This window comes from Rhipicephalus microplus, chromosome X (genome assembly GCF_043290135.1).
Source record: "Rhipicephalus microplus isolate Deutch F79 chromosome X, USDA_Rmic, whole genome shotgun sequence".
In the NCBI taxonomy this organism is placed as follows: Eukaryota; Metazoa; Arthropoda; class Arachnida; order Ixodida; family Ixodidae; genus Rhipicephalus; species Rhipicephalus microplus.
The window spans coordinates 423,832,598-423,850,850 of NC_134710.1; the positions used below are offsets into that span (position 1 = coordinate 423,832,598).

At 44.3% G+C, this 18,253-nt stretch overlaps 1 long non-coding RNA gene across 1 annotated transcript in view; it reads right to left on the reverse strand.

The window, feature by feature from the left end:
* Positions 1–3,784: 3,784 nt before the first annotated feature.
* Positions 3,785–18,253, reverse strand: part of LOC142776536 (uncharacterized) — a 172,195-nt gene continuing 157,726 nt past the window's right edge. The window contains exon 3 of the long non-coding RNA XR_012887614.1: positions 3,785–4,271. This is a non-coding gene — a long non-coding RNA (uncharacterized LOC142776536). The remainder of the gene's footprint in view (positions 4,272–18,253) is intronic.

Below are 18,253 nucleotides of genomic sequence, written 5' to 3' on the forward strand. Positions count from 1 at the left end.
TGGTGCCGAAGAGTATCTAGAGGGGAGAAGGGGGGGTGAGAAAGGGGCGTGTCCTTGAGAAACTTCATCGTATTGAAATATCTGTTGAATCAATTCTTCTCTGAACGCCAATTGGTCAAAGTTCCTGTTTCTGAATAGTTCTTCGACATTTGTATTCTCTTTCTGGTGCTCCTGAAACAAAATAAAACTGTTTATGCACGCAATGTCCAAGGCGTGAAAAAAACAGGGTTTTCCACCAACGTACCCACTTTCTGAGTATGTTGTACGCGGCAATTATTTGATCAGATTTGTCCACGCCGAGCATTCCGGTGTTGTACTCATGAACGAGGAGGGACTTATTTATGGCATTCACAACCCATTGGCCTCCCCTTTTCTCTCTCCTTTTAGCAGCAGCATGTTTATTGGCTGTGTGCATCGTGCTGATCAGACACACACAATGTCGATCATTCCATTGCATGAAAAGGATGTTGTCTTCCTGAATCCAGCGAACGTCCCCACGCTGGGCCCTTCATTCTCACGTAGCATCCTTCAATTCTTTTGGGAAGCCCCGACGATCTTTACGAGTGGTCCCACAGGCAAGCGTCTTGTGCTCAAGGAGGTGTTCTAATAATTTTGCCGACATATAAAAGCTATCCATAAAAATTTTATATTCCTGATGGAGATACTCTGTGCAAAGCCGAGTCACAACGTCAAACGCTAATCCATGGGGTCCTGGTACATCACGCTTTCCAGTGTACAAAAAAAAATTAATTGTATAAATGGTATTCGAATCCGCCAGCACCTACAGCTTATATCCAAATTTCGTCAATTTGTCCCGAATGTACTGCCCGATTCATGACCTGGCTTTCGATTTCACCATGCATTCATTCACCGCAAGGTTGCGCTATGGTTAAAACAAACTTCGTGACTGCAATTTTATGTGTAGCAGGAGCCATGACACCCACCAAGCCTTCCCATCAGATGCTGCAGCCGCAAGATCTTCCGGGTCCCCTACGCTTAGTAAAGGTTACAGCACAAAGAATCGGTCCTGTTTCATAATATTTGGAGGGAGAAGGCCTAAAAATATTCCCATCGTCCGCCAGTACATGTGGAGCCAGGTACATCAACAACACCCATGCAGAGGATAAGTCCGATGAACCTCAGCATCTCAAGTGGCAGTACCTCTTCCCAGGAGCCGTCCCGGCGGGCGTAGGTTCGCCTGTCCAAAATATGCATTCAGGCGTATTTGTTTGTGTTATCACATAACGTCTGGAGCATTCCTGTCATAAAAAACAAGAGGGAAAAATCAAGCGCCCTTGAGAAGCGACGCACGTCACTCTGTAGCGCTGCTCTAAGATGGGCACCAGGCTGTTTTGCGGGTGAAAACTTGAAACGGCGTGCTGCATTTGGCAAAACATCGTTGCCGTACGTTGTTGAGCCCCTAAGCAAAGAAATGATACCTTTGTCGTCAATTATTGAGTGCGTTTTTTTTTTATATGCAGTGCCAAGTCAAAAACGATACCTGATAGTACTTGTCGAAGTGTGAGGCGTCTGGTCGGGAGTTTCATTGTCGGAACTCAAATGTCCTCACTCGAGTCGTCTGCACTACTCAGATCGAAAAAATTATCGGTAGAAGCGGCCGAAGCAAGGAGGATACATAAAACTTGCTGGAGTGGAAGCCGCCTATGCGCCGCTACGGGAGAGAGTGAAGCCTCGCCCAGCAAGCGGCGGCCATGTTGCCAGTGGCAGAAAAGAGCCGAGCGCTTCAAATTTAATGCTTCACCGCGCTGCGGGTGAAGTGACTCGTGTGTTTATAAAGCAACGAAAACAAGTAACTCTGGTTGTAAATGTTTATTGCGACCTGTACGCAGCCAAGTGGCATGTAGAGAACTCAATTAAAGTGCATATGCATCAAATCGCGATGCCTAAAGCAAACACATAATCGAAAACATAGGTGCCCTACTGGTGGTTGAAAATTGTTGCCCTTGTCAAAAGTGGTCCCACCTTGCTTTTGACCGATTCTCGGTTTTTTTTTTCCTTCGTCATGTGTTGTATCCTCACTTTTACTTATTGTTCAGCGATTTGCCTGCACAAACTGTAAACCTGATTATCAAGCGTATCAAAGTCTAGGACGTGCTGCTCTAGTTTATGGAACCAGTTTTTCTCGGAGGAAGCTCATAGATTTTTTAGGATGAGGTGTCTTGCTCTAGACTTCACAGTTGTGATGGAATCACATTCAGCCTGTAGCCACCTCAGTCCTCGACTTCTTTACAGGGGCTAATGACATCTCGCGACGGTAAAACAAGACCACCTCGCCTCTTACATTTAATTAAAGGTGTCAGCTCATCTGAGTGCATGGCTGCTATGCACTATTCACAGGTAGTTGCAGTTCGACCTTTCGAACAATGAAGCCTGCTATGTATGGCACCACGGAATTGACAAAAGCAGAAAAGCTTTCGGGCTAGTCAATGCGATGCGTATTGTCGTGGTCATCGAGCTGCAGGACTGGGGCCTAGCGCATGTCAGTGAGATTGCTTTTTGGATGTACCATGGCTGCAGGAGTCGTTGCATTCAATACGGAGAGAACATCTTGGGAGCAGTGTCCAGAACTTGAAGACATGACTTCCGTCTGAACCAAGAGACGCTTGTACGCAGCCATAAACTGCGAAGCTGTTGGGTTGTTGTTATGGCCGCCTCATCCACGTATTGATTCAAAGAAGTTTTCGCCATAGTCTTGACTGAGTTTGTGTGTCAGTAAGTATTTCAGCTGACCCTGGCTGACAAGTCTGTCAAACATTCTTTCGGTGCTTGCCATGCATATCCAAAAACCAATGAATACATTTTTTTTCAGTCCTTCTGTCACTGCCGGATCTCTCAGCCCGTTTATGTACGTTCGAGTCTCCACAAAAAAAAAAAAAAAAACGACTTCCAGAATGCTTCGTTCCCTTGCCGAAGGGGCGCTTTGTACGACCTTGCCAGCGGGTTCCTGGAGTTTAAAATGTCAAACAAGCCATCAAAAGTTCTAATAAACGTAGATCTTGTGCTGGCACCCTTGAATTGCGGCAGCTTTAGCTTTTGTTCGCAGAAGTCCAAAGCGTCGGCAACACCACATTGCCACACACCACATTGCCGAACGTCAGCCCAGGGACCATGACCGCTTTCCATATTCCTCTCGCAACATCATACCTCTTGTAATTCCACAGTGCCCTCTTTTTCATCACTGTTGCACTCCTGTTGCCTTTAGTCGTCACGTATATTTTGTCATCCCTTAGGTACTCGGTCCCATTGCTTATCCATACGCCCAGATATCAGATATTTGTATTTATGTGTTATCTCTAGCGTGACTTCCTGCATTCTAAGCTCACAACCTTCATTATCATTAAAAATCATGACTGCTGATTTTCGCTTACTGAATCTGAAATCTATCATATTATGCAACTTCGTTATAAAAACGTTTGAGTGTATTCATACGTGCACGTCGGGCCGTTGCGATTTTGGTGTAGTATATCAAGCTAACGAAAGAGCCTCGAGAGCACAAAGTTATCGCTAGCTGGATAAATGGCCATTAAGTGCCCTTAGTTTGCTGAAAAAAAAATGCTTCATGTGAAAAAAATATATATATGTTATCACTTTCATTATCATTTACCGAGTGTGAAAAATGGCAAGCAAATGCAAAGCAAGAACGCGCTGCTTTTATATATGGCCTCCGAGACAACCTAGACAACCAGTTTAAGGGGGCATGATACCATTCATGAAGCATGGTACCTGGATGAGGCCGTTTTCTAGCTTTTGAGACACATACGCGAACCCGTAAAACCGTTTATTAGGAACTGCCGCGAAATTGAAAAGTTCGAAAGTTGCTAAAGTAAATCGTGAGGAAGGCATCTTGACTTCCAGCAGGCCCAGCTTGAAGTACCTCTCGCGGCCGAACTTTCTCACAGCCGCCTTACCATGGCTACGCCGTCTCGTGCTCGGAGCCTTCGGGCGAGCTGCTGCCTTGTGCGAGACCCAGTCAGGACCAGGCGCGACCGGCCTGGCCGCTGGTTACGACGAACGCCACGGCGGCCGTCAAAAAGAGGAGGCCCACGATGGCGGCCAGCAGTACGCCGAAGTGTCCGCTCGAGTTTATCAGCGTGGCGCCTGAAGCGAACATGTGTGCTACTAGCGCGAAGGCGATCAGCAGCGTGCTCTGAAGGCACAGGGCTTGGAAGGCGACCACGCTCCACAGGGTGTGCAGCGCCGTCAGAATGCCCGTGGTCAATGCCGACGCCAGGATGAACGATTCAGGAATGCTGCATAAAGGTGAACAAAGAAACGGCTATAGCCAGCTGTGCAAAACTGTTACCATAATTTTATTTTCTGTACAGCAGAAAAATTGCCGCATAGTGTGTGTAATGATGACATGGTAATACGAAAAAGTTTCGTGAAACATGTCCAAGCAGTGTTTGTCTTATTTGTGTTCAAAATACTTTGGGACTGCATACGTTTCAAGCAGTGTTGCCGAATGTTGTAGAGCAAAAATCGCTAGATTGAAGCGTAATAAGTAGCTAAACAAACCTAGCAAAGAGTTAAAAAGTAGCTAATTAATTTTGCCAAGCATTTGTAAGGCATTTTCTCTAATGCAACAAATTTACTGGTAGCTGTTTTAATTTACAGATTATAAACAAAACTAAATGAAATGTTTTCTTGCACGCAACTACGCAGAACACCAATGATATGAAAGAAAAGGGTTCCCGGTTTGATTCCAATAATTTAGGGCAAATGGGGTTTTCAGAAAAGCGACCAGGCTTCCGCGCTTATGAAAAACGAGCTGCGTATGCAGAGAACTCTGTAAACATTAGCGGTGTGTGAATAATCAAAAAATTTGAATTAGGAATCAAATAAAGCGTACTGAACAACAATGTATATATATATATATATATATATTGAATTAACTTGAAGATAGCACATAAGAAAAGGATCGTATTTACTAACGTTTCGGCCGTGGCACGGCCTTCGTCAGAGTAAGTACTTACTCTGACGAAGGCCGTGCCACGGCCGAAACGTTAGTAAATACGATCCTTTTCTTATGTGCTATCTTCAAGTTAATTCAATATAGAAAATACCCGGACCTGTCGTGCCTTCCCTTCAAGTTCTATATATATATATATATATATATATATATATATATATATATACATCATTTAGCAAGCTAAATCACCTGGCAAGCTTGTGCCATCTTGTCTTTTGTGTGTGTGTGTCATGACATATTGATGCTAGGTGAAATGAAATAAAGCAGACAAAAAATCTTCCCTTCCATTGGTGGGATTTTGTCGGTGGAAAGAGCGATTTTCGTATCTCCTATGCTTTGCTTGAATAAATGACCTGTGCAAGTATTTCTCGAAAATGTCATAACACCACAGCTAGAGTTAGCTAAAATAACTCTTTCAAATGCTATTAATTTTGAATACAAAGATAAAGTAGGTACTCGTAGCTTAATCAAAATATTGGCAACAACTGGAGTTCAAAAGTAGCTAATTTTAGTTACGAAATAGCTAAATTATGTTTCAAAATGTGACGGTCACACTTGGTTTTCTACTACGGGAGAGCAGATAGTGGTCTCAGTGATTGTGTGTCTTTAGAAAAAAATTGAGAGCGCTTCAGAGCCCTATATGCACTCTACTATGGCAGAGCCAAGGTTTAAACCTCCTAGGAGAGAGCCAAAGGGTGTCCCGGTAACGGCTAGTGAGTCGGTTTAGGAAAAGTGGTTAAAGGAGCCCTGAAACACTTTTTCAAGTAACCATGGAATGAATTCACTGAAAAAGATGATTGCCTTACGAAATCAATGCTGCAAAAATTTTAAGAATCCGTCCAGTGCGAGTGGAGTTACAAAGGTTTTTCGTATGCTGCAATTGCCTTCTCTACTCTCGACCCGTCGAAAGCGCTGGAAGCTAAGAAGAGAGGGATGGCAGGGCCACAGAAAAACGTCACGCGCGCATCGCGATCTTGAGCACTTCTTAATGCGAAGCATTTCTTAGCGAGCTTCGGTGACTTTGAGCGTATTCATCCATCCATCCATTCGTCCATCCGTCCGTCCGTCCGTCCATGCCGCTTACATTTGGGTGCTCTCGTGGTCACCCCATGAACTTGGCATGAACCGAATTAGCATGGGAGAGTAAAATGGTTTGACGAATATGACATGCTGGTCAGAACATGAATAATGTCACAATTCCGCCACGTACGTCGTCAAGCACTTCTCGACAGACAGTGGCACATACCCACAGGCGGGTATGTGCCGTTGGTACGTATGCAGGTACGTGCCACAGGTGATAGAACGTGTCCACCTAGGAACGACGAGAACCCACATGGGCAATTTTAATGATGCGCGAGCGTTAAGAAATACTCCACGTCGGTAGCGTCGACCCGACGAATGCAAAGAATAAATGTCAGGGTCTCAGCTGGAATCCAACCCAAGCATTCTGTGTGGCAATGAAGCTTTTTACCGCAGAGCTACACCAGGTCTCAGAACTATACTTTTCAAATAGACGCTAATCTTTGTGAAAATTCAATAGTGGTTGCAGTGCTGCCTACCCAATTGTATAAACATTACTCATGTACCCCTTTGATAGAGTAATCACGTCGGGTTAACGCCAATTGTGGTTATTTGCCATATGCTGAGCTTGATTTATGTAGTAGTGTCACAGAGCTAGCATCTTCGCGAACATCTGCGCTTCATATCAGCTTCTGATATTGTTAATACGCATGTTCCAGTTGGCATCGTTAAGCAAGTGCAAAGATCCGGTTATATAAACCCCTGGAACTCTTCAAGTTTTGTCTATGCGTGCAACATTTGTACATATACCTAGCGTCATTTCATGACGCGTCGCACAATACATAATTGCAACACAGTCACCTTCCCTCCACATACTTCGCATAGCGTCGATTCCCAGGTACGTGGGAACTGCCGATTTATTTGTAATTTTTTTTCTTCGAATGCGCAGTTTCTTTAATGTGATCGCGCGCGCACGCGTGTTCAAGTAGCCGCCTCCCGTGGCGATATTTGTAACGAGTGAGCACGCCAAGTTCAAATCAGCCAGTGGCTGATGATGGGCTTACTACGTGTGATTTTTCGGCATATCATGTAGTTTGTCGAGAGAAGAGACAGCAATTTTTGCTTACTTTGATAATTTATTGTGAATTTTAGGCCGTGTCCTGCACTATAATATTCGGCTCGCGAGTTGTAGGGAGCTTTTATTACTTATCGGCAGCGTTTTCTGACCATGCTCGAAAAGTGTTGCAGGGTCCCTTTAATGGTTTAGAGTACTTGGTACTCTACTATGGGAGAGCTTATAGCCATAGAGTAACATAGATATAGCCATTCCGGAACAAGGATTCCATGGGACGAGCGTGTGTTTAGAAACAGTGTTCAAAGATTTGAAGTACTTGGTAGTCTACTATGGGAGAGCAGGAAGCCGTCCCACTATACATAAAAAATCTAATGCAGCTGTGTGCTTAGAAAAAGTGGGTAACGATTTAGAGCACTAAAGGTACTCTACTATGGGAGAGCTTAAAGCCATCCCGTTGACAGCTCTGTGTGTTTGGATAGAGTTGATGACGATTAAGAGTACGAAGTACTCTACTATGGGAGAGCATAAGCCGTCCCGTTAAGAGGCTGTGTTAAGAAGTGGGTAACGATTTAGAGTACTCGGTACTCTACCATGGGAGAGCTCACAACCGTGGTCACACTTTATTATACAAGAGAGTACATAGGCATGATACGTGGAGTGCCAGACGACGATGAAGCTGTGGAAATGCGGCCCCATAGTGTGTGCCGGTGACATGCTTAATATTACGCGCAGTTTTCCAAAGACTGGTGGTCTCTTCATCATGTGCTTGTCGAGAATAGACCGTTCCTGATATCTCTATCTGACATTTTATTGAGGTCGCTTGTAGTTCCATCGTGCCACATTTTCTTGAATATGGCCACGTGACCTTCGTTGTTGAATGTTGTAATAATGAAAGTGTCGCGCTGGGTGAAACCGGCACGAGGAAGGCAAAAACTTCAGCATATTCACGGAATGATTGATGATGAGTGGGCGAAGCATCCGTCAGTCCGCCCGTGCTTTCGTCCGTCCGTTCCTTCTTGCTTCTGTCCATACGTGCGTCCGTCCTTGCTTCCGTCCATGCCACCTTCCGTGTATCCGTCCATATGTGCGTTCGTCCCTCCGGCAATCCGCCCGTGATGACATAGAAACATAAAAACCGTAATGACATAGAAAGAAAAAAACGGAAAAGAAAACACACTGTTCAACGCAGAGATGTGGTTCAGTTGATGAGATTACAGCCTGTGGATTTCAGCAAGCGCAGCGGAATAAAAGAAACTAATCAGACTTGTGAGCAGGACGGGCACTAGATATCAAACAGAAGTTAACTGACACTGTGGGCTTTGCGAACGTCTGTATATTTTCATCCCGTTATATCAGTAAACTTACATTGGAAGTCTAGCGCTGGTCCTGTTCACGTGTCCTTTTCTTCCATGTTTGTTCCGCTGCGTTTACGAAAATGCACAAGATAGGCACCCCTGTGAAGTGGCGTCGTTGCAGGGCTTTGACGTCCCCGCATGCGAAGCCTAAGCCTGGCCACCTAAATTTGCTGGTTTCTGTCAGTAAAGATAATTCCTCCCTAATATGCCAGACACGCACATTCCAAGCTTCGCTTAATTGCCTCCATTCTCCCGATAGGGGAAGAGATCCCCGAATTTATTTTAAATAGGAAAATTCACATCTACGCCGGTCAAGTGGTACACGCCGCACATGCTGCAAACATGGGTTGTCAAGCGCGACATTCATTGTATACTCGTCGGCAAACAAATAAGGTCCTATCATTCAAGCCTGCGTTGTGGTGGTTCGGGCTTGCACAGCGTGCGCCGCGCCTGTGTGGATGACGTGTGCAATGGTGCGGCTCGACACGGGTTATCTGTTACACAAGCTGCTGCGAAGGTAGCGCCACATATCGGGGTCACTTTTTTTTGCCTCGTGATTATTACCACGGGATAAATTAGGGATGCCTAACGACATAGATGCAGTAATCACGAATTATTTTGCAGTAGGGAAGTTTTATTGCACACGCAACTTGTACATAAACAAACGAAACAACGAGAACAAGTAAGTACAGTATACATCTTACAAATTAGCACTAAAGGACACCAGGCGTAGTATCAAGGCTTTTCCACAGGGCAGCACTAGAAGTGCCGCTTGTTTGCGACCTTGCAAGACAAGTGAGGAAAATCAAAACAAAAACAAGCTTGATCTATTAAAATTGCAAAAAGGATGCTTAATTCTGTCACTATAACTAACAATACTTCAACTAGTATCTAGTCACCTGTTCTGGTAAGTATAATTCTACTTAAGTGATGTGTTTTCATTTTACACCTTGCATTGGTTTTCTTATATACGAAAGACGTTACTAAAGAGCTGGTTCTCTATTTTCTGGGCCGGCAATGAGGTGACCACTTTGAACACGTACACATGGTGGCATATTCTAGCTATCGCCCAGAGGACTTCTCAGGAAAAAGCACGCACACGCATCGCATGAAATTCCAGAATTCCCAACCAATACGTGCATTATCTTTCGGAGAATGGAAAAAGACTGACGTCAAGCAGACATATCATCACACTAACGAGAAGTTGGATCCTTTCTTCCTCCATCTTTAGAGTCTATATGCGCTATATGACTCTTGGAAACTAATCCCCACTCACTGTCGCCAAACCATTTAAGACATTACTGCATCTATCACAGTTTTTAGAGATGCCAATGTCAATGTGATCTAGCCGCTCTGCTCTCGACATTTAGCGAATAAAAAATTCCTATGACGTGATAAGTCTGTACTTTTCCTGTGAGCCTTCTCATCATTCTTTTTATGACCAGAACTAAAAATTGTCACTGAGATCTCCATTTTAGGATTATACCTTCTTCCTCCATTCTTCCTTGCGTAGCAGCGCTCTGTCTTGCAAGGATAGATTATTCAAGTTGATACGGTTGTCATCTTACATCAGCAACGCTCTCAATGACAAAGACAAAAGATGGTGTAGGAACGGAAACGGTTGTGTTTCACGTGAGTCTACGCGCAGGCCTATCGTTAATATGATCCCATGCACTTGTCGCTGCGACGAAGTACATCAGGGCATGTGAAGCCGCAGTGACCACCGAGGAGAATCGCGATGGGAAACCGCGCAGTGTGGAGCTACCATGAGACGTACCTCTTGGCGGTACCCGCGACACCGGGAGGAACTCCCGCATCGGCAATGTCCGCCAGCGGGTTGAGCAGTGAGCAGGCGCCACTGGCGACGCCGAAGCCGAGGCCCGAAGCGTACGCCAGCGCAGCCCTGCTCCGAGCGAGTTGCGCATCTCCGGCGAGCGCAGCCAACTTGAGCGAGCAGTCTGCCTTGCACAGCGCCTGTAGGGTGGCGAGTCGGGCGCCCTCCTGGAAGAGCACGGCGATGGCCACGACCACGTCCAGGGATGAGCCGAGCGGCGAGAGCACGAACCAGGCGAGCGAGGACAGCAGCAGCGGCAGTATCCAGCTGAAAGAGGACAGGAGCAGCACCACGACTCGGCTCGGGTGTCGCGCGATTGTCAGCGCGAACATGGACAGCGCCGGTCCGAAGCCCATCAGGCCGTATCCCAGGCTTTCACGAGCCGTCATGATCGATACATGGGTTTTTCTCCGGCTGGCTCTGGAGACGTTCTTGTTCTGGTTCACGTATTAACTGTAACGCATACCCACTGTGTGGGATTTGTTATGTTCTGGGTTGTCGGTTTCTGTTTCAGAATGACATGTGAGGATGCCAGGGGGCGCCGCTCTGGCATCCAGGATTTCAAGGCGACTGTTAAATAAAAGGAGTGTGCGTTGGGTAACCTTGGAGTGCAGTTGTTGTTCTTCTTTTCGGCGCTTCGCGCTAACCCGCGTGTTTGGGCTGGTCGGCCTCCCCGCCGGCCGCGTTCGTCACCGTCGGCCGTCTTCTTCTTCTGCTTCGTCGAGACCAGCCATCCCCCAACACAGCAGGATTGGCTAAGAATTGAGTGGTTTTATAAAATAGTTTAAAAGTTTTAGAATAATTTAAGGACATATGCCAGTCATCACGTCATTGTGTAGGATGTAGTCCAGGTATTCTCGCAGTAATGTTTGGTCAGAAGCGTTAGTAATGATACGATAAATAACAGTCATCGGCAAACAGTCATCGGCAATTTCACTTCTTGTTGTGGAAAACGACAATTGCTTAGGTTGAACGTCAACTCTGCCTTCGCCAGTGACGCAAGCACTTTGTCTAAATGTTCCAGGTGCTGGTCCCAGCTCTCAGAGTTTATCGCATCATCGTCAATGTAAGCGCAAGCGGAATGTCTATACGGAGCCAGTACAGCATTGCTGACCCTCTGATAGCTGCTGGCGGCATTCTTTAATCCAAAAGGACATCACTTTCCATGCGTACTGGCCGGAGGTAGTGGCAAAAGCAGTACAAACTTGCGCCTCCTTGTCGAAAAGTATTTGCCAGTAACCCCTGAACATGTCTAGCGGAGTTATGTACTTGGCCTTCGCCCTCTAGTATAACAGATCAGTCGCCACGCTCATGGGAAATGCGTCTGTCTCTGTTATTTCGTTCAGTCTTTTGTGATCGCGACAGATGCCGCCATCCTTCTTTGATACGCAGACCAGTGGATATGCGTACGGACTTTCAACGGGGTACACAAATCCCCGCTGCTCTAGCTAATTTACCTCCCTCTCTACTTCGTGCACCAGTGCCATTGGCACCCTGCAGGGGTTGCACGTCTTGGTTGCTCTCCTTGTTTGATTTTTATTTTGTGCATTCCCACTTTGCAGGAGCTGGGTTTGTTTGCGAATACCTTCGAATGCCTCGCGATTAAGTCTCACAGCTGTTCTTTTTGTGCGGGTTCCAGATGTGCTACTTCAACAACCTGCTGCGTCACCTGCGCCTCTGGCCCGCATGGTGGGACCGGAACGTTTGCAAACACCTGATCGTTCTCGAATATCACTCCTACTGCACTGAAATGCGTGTGATATGGGCGAAGTTTGTTAATTGAATGGTTCTGCGTGAACCATCATCGAGCTCAACTAAATAACTGTACGGTCTCAGTTTTTCGAGCACAGTGATTGGTCCCTTTCATGTTGCCACTAGCTTCCCCTCTCCTTCCTTTTTGAGCCATAGTACCTGGTCCCCTGCGACGAACTGTTTGTCCATAGCTCTCAAGTTAGAGCGTTCTACATACTCGTTCTGAATGACTTCACTCTGTCGGGTGGCTCCTTCACTGGCTTCGTCCAAACTACTACGGAGCTTCGCTAAATATTCCGCTGCTGGTATACCCTGTGATTCCGGAACTACCCAGTCTGCTGACCAAGTCTTTTTGAGAATGGCTGAATGGCTAGGAACCCGTTTGGCACCCGCCCGTCAATGAGCTCGAACAAAGACTGCCCTGTAGTCACATGTGGAAGCTCGCGATATGCCCATAACAAAAACAGAATCATTCGATCCCATTCGCGTTCATGTGCGCTCACTATGTGAGAAAGTATTCTTTTGAACGTGCCCTTCCAGCGCTCTACTAAGCCGTTGCTTTGCGGATGATGAGGTGTGGAAAACTTCAGTGTTACCCCCAGTTTTTGTAACCTCTCCTGTGCCAACTTTGACGTAAAATTGGTGCCCTGATCTGAGAAAATTGGTTCTGGTGCCCCATGTTGAGAAAATATCTGCAGTAGCGCGCCACATGCAGCTCTTGCCGTTAGTGAACGGAGGCATACTACGTCTGGCCATCTGGTGCATAAGTCTACGACACAAAGAGCATAGCGGTGACCTCTAGCCGAAGGGGGTACCATAGGACCTATGTAGTCCTTGTAATAATAGTATTGATGTTATTTTACACTGTCTACGTAAAGGCTCGGAACGAGTTTCAGTCCCAGACGGAAGTTTCTCTGCTAGAGAAGCTTCAAGATGTGCTCACCGCAGCATCTACAAATATTCTTGAGGTGGCCAGAAAGAAGCGCCACCTGAAACACTTCTTTTCCACTTTTGACGAGTCAGAAAGTGCCACACGGCCTCTCCACAAAGATATTATTTCGAATGAGCTTTGAGGGATTTTAGTGACAACTTAGTTTTACATTGTTGGAGAATCAGTCTGATGTATTGAATGCATTGAACAAAATATGCCTGTGCCTTATAGGTTTGTACTGAAGGTAGCTCCAGATCTTTGAACAATGTTGGGTACAATTTAATAAATGAACAGTGATTGTGAAATAATTCCGTGAAAAAAAAAAGTTGCCTCAATTTGTCAGCCTGGCAGTTCTGGTGCGTAAAAACTTCTTTGCTAATTCAAGAATTTTGGAAGTTTGAGCACATTTTGTGAAAAATAATACACATTTATGGCACAGTATATTTTTCCAACAAAAAAAAAACAAATGAAATTCAACTTTAGGAACAATTTCAGTTTGCTGGGGGAAGAATTCCGAGTAAAAAAACAGCAACTGTTAAGAACCCAAAATGTCAATTATCTAGGAATGTGTTGCTGGAATGCAGGCATACATTATAAAGAATTGAAATAATTGCTGCTGGCAAGTTGAAGCTAAAATGCTGAAACTTGATATTGACTGGCGTATGCACTATTGAATGTATTTGTGGCTGTGCCACAGCCCTTTATACATAAAAGTTGTGCTGAGATATGGATTACAAAATTATTTAAATCTTAAATTCATTAAAAAGTGATATTTATTTTATTTCTCTGGTGAATTGCAGATGAAATGGAAGCCACAGTTGCGGCTGTTTCACGCACAGGAATGACAAGACAAGGGGTCTGGGGGAGCAATATTTCTCTCATTATTTCTTTGTGTGAAAAAGCCACGGCTGTGGTTTCCACCTAAACATGAACAGGCTAGCCCAACGACATGTACTTTGAACTTGCAATTGCAGATGTCTACTCATTTTTCTAAAAATTATACTCATTATTTCAGCCCTTTGAAAGTTAGAAAACTTTGTGTGATGAACTCAGCCTTGCAAATGTAGTATTGAGTATGTGCTGCAGATCAGATGCAGACTGCTTACTCAATATTGTCCCAAATAAACTTTACTGGCTCTGCCAGATTCTACGGTGTGACCAGCTTAGTCTTAATATCTTCCGCTTAGCGAAATTTTGCAGTAGACAATCTGTGTTGACAACCTATTACGGTGGCTAATGTTTGCATTACATCAGTGCCCCTTTGAGGTGAACTCTACTAGCACATGAAAGGGACATACAGACGGCGATGTTTTTATAAGGAACGTATCACTGTCAAAAGTGGAAGCCTATAATCACCAGCAATGGTCCCAATCATGCAACAAAGACTGTCGGTAGTTTTGCAGTGAACACCTTTGTAGCACCTTTGTGGGCAGCTAACAGCTTTCACTTTTTGCAGTGGTGACCCGCAAGTCACGGGATCGAATCCCGGCTGCGGCGGCTGCATTTCCGATGGAGACGGAAATGTTGCAGGCCCGTGTGCTCAGATTTGGATGCACGTTCAAGAACCCCAGGGGGTCGAAATTTCCGGAGCCCTCCACTACGGTGTCTCTCATTATCATATGGTGCTTTTGGCACCTTAAACCTCGCATATCAATAAATATATCAAATTTTTTGCAGTGGTTTGTTCATCTCGTTTATGCCTAGAGGAGGTTATTTCAGCCGACTCCACTCACTACAAGGGATTGTCACCATTTGTCATATGCTCTAGCGATTGATTGATATGTAAAGTTTAACATCCCAAAACCACTATATGATTATGAGAGACAGACGCCGTAGTGAAGGGCTCCGGGAATTTCGACCACCTGGGGTTCTTTAAAGTGCACCCAAATATGGGCACGCGGGCCTACAACATTGCCGCCTCCATCGGAAATGCAGCCGCAGCAGCCGGGATTCGATCCCACGACCTGCGGGACAGCGGTGGGGCTATGCTCTAGTGTGCCAAGTGGCAGGCTGCAATGGAAAGCTCTCCATTTTCTTCAACCAGGCGGCACATTTTTTCTATATCAACAGTTTATTGGTGACCACACTGAGTACTAAAAAACTGCACGAAGGGGAAAAGGAAAGCTTGCAATGAAAAAATCCATAGACAAGGGTTCTTTTCTTGAACCTCGATAACACAACCCTTGTTTAGGAATTTCTACATTGAGTACAAATGTTTCAAACAATGTGTATCGAACTTAAGGAGAAGATGGAAGTTCGTGATGTGAAATTTGTAAACAGGGGGCTTGTTCTTGACTCAACGTTTCAACAAGTAAACTTGTTCTTTTCAAGACAAAACTGGTCACTCCTGTTTACAAATTTCTCGGTGAATCTAAATTTTAATACAAAACTAATGATGTTGTCGCAAGGCTAAACTTCAGACTTCACGCATTGTGGCTTGTAAGAAACTCAAACAATGCAATCTTTAATTTGCAAAAAATAACACGCTATTTTCTTTACACTAACATGAGAAATTCAAAAATAAAAATGAACGAAAGATAACTTCACAGTTCCTGCCAGCGGCAAGCTATCTTTTCATCCATCTTACTTTCTTCAGATTTTGCACTATATATACTACACATACCATCCTCTATACTTTCTTTGGGTTTCTGGTTTGTTATTTCTGATAAATTAATTATGTTTGATACTTTATGTGTTGAAATTCTTTCTACAGCGAAGTTAGAATAAATGCTCCTATAGTTGCATTTCACCTGTCGTTCATCATGAAAACTTATTAAGTCCAAGAAGTGTACCATTTGGTTAATAGTGCACTAAAAGTTCAGAAATTATGAAAATGACAGGAAAGTGTTGTCAGCAGATGAAATGTGTTATTTTCAACTAGACATTTCTTTCTTCATGAAGCTAGATTCTGAATCATTTTTCTCAGTTCAAAAACTGTGGCTAAAGTAAATTTCATCATCGTCGAAAATGGCAGTCAGGACTACCCCTTTGTTCTTGTCAGAATTGGCGCAGCGACTTCTTTAATTTTGTATGTAGGGTTTCCTTTCTCGTACTGGTGAGAAAACTTCATAATTCCAAGTTAGTTTACCTTGCATGCCATTTCGCACTGAGCAGCACTCAATTTATTGCAGCTTGTTTGGTTCACCAGAGAAGGTTGAGTTCTCGCTGACATTGCAGCATATCCTGTACTTTGTAAGTATATAGCGAGTCTTTTCGGCCTCTTGGATCACAATGCACAGACGGTGCTTCAAACTGCTCATTATTAAGAAATGTTTAGCGGATATGTGATCAAAGCTGCATGTCGAAAAATTCACTTAGTTTATTTTCTTTTGCGAAGCCAGGTTTGCGTGCTTTCACCTGGTTCGCCTGTGAATTTCACATTCCGAAGCAACGTTTTCTCCAGCTGCTTTTGTGTGTTGATTGACTGCTTGAGTTTCTTTAATAAAAAAACTTTGTTTTCGTCAGGAATTTCGACATGGTACCACTGACTTGCCATGGCAGTCTCTTTACCCTCTGAGCTGAGCAATAGGTTAGGTGTTCATAGATGTATAACAATATAACTAAAAAGATGTCTTTATTGACCATTATATAGTTACCTCATAACAGCAGGGTAAATCATTTCAGTGTATGGTCATGCCTGGAGCTTTACGTTGATAATTTGGGATTATTCAAGCCTAATTTATAAAATATGTTTGTTTCAGACCTCGAGCTCACCGCCTCAATTTGCGTCTTACCAAGACTTGTAAAAGAGATGATGGAGGCTTTCATTTCCCCCTATGTAAGATAACCTGCAACTTTTATGTTGATCAGACTTTTGGTATCTTCCCATAAGCTTCAGGAATTACTGACAAAATTCATATGTGTTACTGATTAGGCCAAGTAATGCATGCATCAGCTACGTGCAGTGCTGCAGGTTGGCCAAATTTTCCAAACGAATGTCTCAAAAATGAACAGTGCCTTGAAAGTCTTGATGGCTTTGGTGCTCTCATGTAAAAGACTACTAAATAATTGTTTGTGAACAACAATCACTATATGCTAAGCAGCGACGCCACTTCAGCAACCTTTTATGGAGGCAATAGTTGGAGTGAGGGAGCAATGGTTCTAAGTATTTGGAGATACATTGAGTGTGTCAGGAACCTTTTAAAAACACGTGAAATTAAAGCGCTCGTTCCGCAAATGTTCTGGCGTCGTGGAGGCAACATCAATGGCTGAGAGTGAAAAGCTGACATTGTATACAAACGAAAATTTTACAAAGGTAAAGGAAATAAGTACTGAGATAAAAAATTTGACCGAAGTGAGAATCGAACCTATACCTTCTGTGTGGCAAGCAGGTGTTCTACCATGAAACCACAGCAGTGCTTGAAATTATGACGTAAAAAAGTGCCTATAAAAACATGAGTATTGACAATGAAAAAACAGCACTGACCAGAGTAAAAGTATATTTTTTAAAAAATGCGTTTCGGCCCTCACATAGCAGCCTAGTTCGCAATAAAGCATGAGCAGCAAGTTCGCTTTTTTATACGGTCGCGTAATCACATGTTTGAAGCCACGCATACGCTGGTGGAAGATTACCACATTTTTTGGTTTGAATGAAATAGGATTCTAGATTAAGTCGTAGAATTTTTTTTTTTTTTTTGGCTATGAACGGAGCACGTTCCCAGTTGATCACATGGGCAGTAAATATATGTTCGGCGAGGGAATTTCACCTCACCCTTTTGTTTTTCACGTCATCACAGTGCTCGCATAAATGTCTCTTGAAATTGACGGTTTCACCAATATAAACGTGTGTGCAATCTGCGCATGGGATTCGATGGACGACACCTAGGAACTTCTGCTCTAACTTGTCCTTGACGTTCGTGAGGCTGTTTACAAGTTGCAGAGCAGGCACATGTGAGATTTGTACATCGTAGAAACGTAAAGTTTTGGCGAGTGACTCACTGGACGCTGGAAGACACTACACAGACGCTCTCTTCTTTACTGAAAGATTGCTTGGCTGAATTGGCTGTAAAAGTTGACAACAGACAGAGTTGATGAATAAAGACGGGTAACCGGGTAGACTCAGCAGTGTGAAATTGAGGTGGCAGGCAGTAGGCGTGCTCTTCCTTTATATTGATAACTTCAAGCCCCCTGTCTTCTTACTTTACGAGGATCACCTGATTTCAATCCATGGCTTTATACTGTTCACGGGAGTAAGAATCGGATGACTGCCTTCCTTTCCTCAACATCGTCGTAAAACGAGAAAAGAGGGGCTTGAAGTTCTTCGTCTACAAGAAAAGCACGCATACTAGCTGCTACC